Here is a 5,325-nt window from a genome sequence, read left to right as displayed (position 1 = left end):
GCACTTGTAAGTCCCAGCTATGTGGAAGGCTGAAGTGGGAGAATCCAGGCCCAGGAGGTTTAGGATGGAGTAAGCCATATTCCTGCTACTGTACTCCAGCCTAGGTGTCAAGAGTGAGGCCCTGTCTCAAAACATAAAAAATAAAAAAATAAGAATTACTTGAAATAGGATACTGCTATTATAAATGTAACACAAAATAAATCCAGATGAGATTATAATAATATGCTGATATTGATGATAACAATTATAATATCGGCCAAATTATACTTATTGAATATTTAAAATGTGCCTGTCACTATACTAAGTGATTTGCGTATTGTATCCCATTTATTCTCATAGCAATCTTGTCATATGTGTAATAATATTATCTCTATTTTTTCAGCAAATAAAGCTAAACTAAGCTTTAGTGAGGTGTTTTGGGCTGAATTGTGTCACCCCAAAATTCAGAACCTCAGAATATAATGGTAGTTAGAGATAAGGTCTTTCAATAAATGATTATGTCAAAATGAGTCTGTTAGGGTAGGGTCTTAACCCATATGACAGGTGTCTTTATAAAAACAGGAGGAGACACCAGGGATGACACACACAGAGGAAAAGTCATGTGGGGATACAGTAAAAAGGCAGCCATCTGAAAACCAACAAGAAAGACCTTATGGGAAACCAGCCCTGCCTGCACCTTGATCTTGGATTTCTAATCGCCATAAATACGAGAAAAATATTTCTGTCAAGTCACAGGTCTGTGGTATTTTGTTATGGCAATCATATGGTAGTTATATTATTATCTTTAACTATAATGAGATAGAGGTAAAGATAACTTATGTGAAGTAACAAAAATAATAAGTGACAGAGAGCATTTACATCAGGGGTGTTTAACATTAGTTTACGCTTGTATTCCAAGCACACATTACAGTTTGGATATTTCTTTGTGGCTGCAACCTTTTTTGCTTAGCCTTTTTGTTGCTTCTATAACAATTATTGTTCAACGATAAAATTGTCATAAGCCTATTTCACCATATTATAATTACAGTTTAGATCACAAATTCACTCCCAAACATCTGTTGAGAACACATTGGATGTCTGAATTAAAATGACTTAAGAAACACAGTTTTATGGTATGCGATCATCTGACTTAGTCTTCCAAATGGTTAAAAATTCCTTTAAAAAATGGGAAATATGCAGCTTATAAATCAACACAACATAGGTGAGGAATTTCCAAAGGTGATTAAATTTTTATGCACACTTATATAATTTAGCACATTAGTATTCCTATTGCTGGGTAAAACTCTCCTCTGGGCTTTAAACTGCTTGGTTGACATCATCAAATTAAAGATGACCAAATTAGTACATATTAGCAGTTAGATTCTTATATTTAAGGTCAATGTCTTATTTCCTGTATAATGTTAACAAACTTACAATAATTTGTAAGTCTTTGCTTGCATAAAATGCCATTAATAGTAAAAAATATTCTATAGCTCAGATGTTAATGAGAAATATTTTGGATTTATATTCCAATTTTATATTACCAAAAGCTAGATGGTATAGATTCCAGTTATGCCATTTATACATGGTTCATCATTATTAACTTAAAGTAGAGCTAAAGCAAAACAACATTAAGAGAGGCACTATTTATAACAGTGAAAACATGGCCGGGCATGGTGGTTTATGCCTGTAATCCCAGCACTTTGGGAGGCTGAGGCAGGCAGATCATGAGGTCTAGAAATCGAGACCATCCTGGCCAACATGGTGTAACCCCATCTCCACTAAAATCGCAAAACTTAGCTGGGCATGGTGGCGTGTTCCTGTAGTCCCAGCTACTCAGGAGGCTGAGGCAGGAGAATTGCTTGAACCTGGGAGGTGGAGGTTGCATTGAGCCGAGATCGCACCACTGTACTCTCTCTAGCCTGGCGATAGAGCAAGACTCTGTCTAAAAACAAACAAACAAACAAACAAAAAACAGTGAAAACATAACCTTTCCTTCATTACTGAAGATCTATCTAAACCAACTGTATATAATGCAAGCATCTATAGCAAAAGTTTACTTTTGTTTAGACATATCTAAACCAGTCTAATAAATGCAACAATATTTTGTGGTAGAGACAGATCACAAATTTAGATATTAGAAATTGTTGAGACTATTGGGTAATTTAGGGACCCTAGCTATCTTATAAATTTTAAAGTGTATTATGATATATCAGTCATTTAAAAATGTTTATTTTTTGAACTCAAGATAATTTGTGAGCAGCATCAGAAAGGAGGAAACTTCTTTGTCCTCTTCCTTTATAATAATTCCTTCCATTTGATTTCCTACCTGTATTTACAAAACATTTATAAATCATCCATTGCTTCCTAATGGCTTACAGAAGCAATGATGAAATTGTGACAGGATAAAATTAACAAGATTTTCTCATAAAACTAAGCTCCATTGTGTGCTAGATGTTTTTTGTCTCTTTGTTCTTGGCATTTTCTTTCTCTTCTAGAAGGGTTCTTTCTAGAACAACACTGTTGTGATTTAATGTAAATTTTAAACACAGAACACTATTTCAAGAATTTTCTCATTCTGTAAACAAATTTGCAGAGGAATATATTAGTCCGTTCTCATGCTGCTAATAAAGACATACCTGAGATTGAGTAATTTATTTAAAAAAAATATTTAATGGACTCATAGTTCCCCGTGGCTGGGAAGGCCTTACAATTATGGCAGAAGTTGAAGGAGGAGTAGAGGCATGTCTTACATGGCTGCGGGAAAGAGAGTGTTGGCGGGGGAAACTGCCCTTTATAAAACCATCAGATCTCATGAGACTTACTCACTTTTATGAGAATATCATGGGAAAACCTGCCCCCATGATTCAATTACATCCCACAAGGTCCCTTCTATGATACAAGGGGATTATGGCAGCTACAATCAAGATGACATTTGGGTGAGGTCACAGCCAAACCATACCATTGTCCTCACATTTCAAAATACAATCATGCCTTCTCAACAGTCCCCCAAAGTCTCAACTCATTCCAGCATTAACTCAAAATTCCCAGTCCAAAATCTCATCTGAGAAAAGGCAAGTCCCTTCTGCCTGTAAAATCAAAAGCAAGTTAGTTACTTCCTAGATACAATGGGGGTACAAGCACTGGGTAAATATACTCATTTCAAATGTGAGAAATCGGTAAAAACCAAAGGAGTTATAGGCCCAATGCAAGTCTGAAATCCAATAGGGCAATCACTAAACCTTAAACTTCCAAGATGATCTCCTTTGACTCCATGTCTCACATTCAGGTCATGCTGTTGCAAGAGGTGGTGTCCCATAGTCTTGAGCAACTCTGCCTTTGTGGCTTTGCATGGTACAGGACCCCTCCTCATTGCCTTCACAGGCTGGCGTTGTGTCTGCGACATTTCCTGGCACACGGTGCAAGCTGCTGTTGGCTCTACCATTCTGGGGTCTGGAACATGGTGGCCCTCTTCTTACCGCTCCACCAGGTAGTGCCCCAGGGGGGCTCCAACCTCACATTTCCCTTCCACACTGCCCTAGCAGAGGTTCTCCATGAGGGCTCTGCCCCTGTAGAAGACTTCTGCTTGGATACCCAGGTGTTCCCATACATCTTTTGAAATCCAGGCAGAGGTTCTCAAACCTCAGTTCTTGACTTCTGTGCATCCACAGGCTCAACACCACTTGGAAGCTGCCAAGGCAAGGGACTTGCACCCTCTGAAGCAATGACCTGAGCTGTATGTTGCCCACTTTTAGTCATGGCTGGAGCAGGTAGGACACAGGACACCAAGTCCCAAGACTGCATACAGCAGGGAGACCCTGAACCTGGCTCAGGAACTATTTTTCCCTCTTAGACCTCTGGACCTGTGATGGAAGGGGCTGCCTCAAATGTCTGACATGCTCTGGAGACATTTTCTCCATGGTCTTGGTGATTAACATTCAGCTCCTCATTAATTATGCAACTTTCTGCAGCCAACTTGAATTTCTCCTCAGAAAATGTGGTTTTCTTCTCTCTCATATCATCAGACCATAGAGTTTTCAAAGTTTTATGCTCTGCTTCGTGTTGAATGCTTTGCTGATTAGAAATTTCCTCCAGCAGATACTAAATCATCTCTCTCAAGTTCAAAGTTCCACAAATCTCTAGGGAAGGGGAAAAATGCCATCAGTCTCTTTGCATAGCAAGAGTGACCTTTATTCCAGTTTCCAAGAAGTTCCTCATCTCCATCTGAGACCACTTCAGCCTAGACTTTATTGTCTATATCACTATCAGCCTTTTGGTCAAAGCCATTAGAGTCTCTAGGAAGTTCCAAACTTTCCCACATTTTTCTACCTTCTTTGGAGCCCTCCAAATGGTTCCAACCTCCACCTGTTACTCAGTTTCAAAGTCACTTCCATATTCTTGAGTATCTTTACAGCAGTGCTGCATTCTCTGTGCAACCAATTGACTGTATTAGTCTATTCTCGTGCTTCTAATAAAGACATACCCAAGACTGGGTGATTTATTTAGGGAAAAAAAAGGTTTAATGGACTCACAGTTCCACATACCTAGGGAGACTTCACAATCATGGTGAAAGGTGAAGGAAGAGCAAAGACACGTCTTACGTGGCAGAAGGCAAGAGAGCGTGTGCAGGGAAACTGCCCTTTATAAAACCATCAGTTCTCATCAGATTTATTCAATATCATAAGAACAGCATGGAAAAATCCCACCCATGATTCAGTTACCTCCCATCAGATCCCTCCCATGACACAGGGGATTACAGGTAGCTACAATTCAACATGAGATTTGGGTAGGGACACAGACAAACCTTATAAAGGAATTGAATACAACAATATAATATACTGGTTATCATACTTTTGTGTGTTTATATAGGCAGTATGAATATTTTCTGTTTATCTTTTGCATTTAGGTGCTTATCTTTTTTTTTACTAGTTTCTAAAAATTACATAGGTAATACACAAAAATCATCTCAAAATTATAAAATAGATTCAAATTGGTTGACATAGAAATGTGTTTTCAAAGGTCAGTTCACCACCTTTTTTTCATCTATAACACTCTCTTATCCCTAAATAAATGATAAGTTCTTGGTATACTTACATGGATCTCAAATGTGGCCAATTTTTACCCCAGAATAATATTTGGCAATGTATAGAGACATTTTTGATTGCCTTATATAAACAGAGGGAGTGAAGAAAATCTCTAGTGTGTATTAGCCAGAGATAATGCTCAATCATACAGTCTTCAGGACAGCCCCATTGCAAAGAATTATTAGTCCATATGCTGGTATATATCATGCCAGTCTTTCTCTGGATCAACTGCATTTACACATATGCACATGGATGTTTTGTT

This window comes from Chlorocebus sabaeus, chromosome 4, assembly GCF_047675955.1.
Source record: "Chlorocebus sabaeus isolate Y175 chromosome 4, mChlSab1.0.hap1, whole genome shotgun sequence".
In the NCBI taxonomy this organism is placed as follows: domain Eukaryota; kingdom Metazoa; phylum Chordata; class Mammalia; order Primates; family Cercopithecidae; genus Chlorocebus; species Chlorocebus sabaeus.
This window is presented reverse-complemented; position numbering follows the sequence as displayed.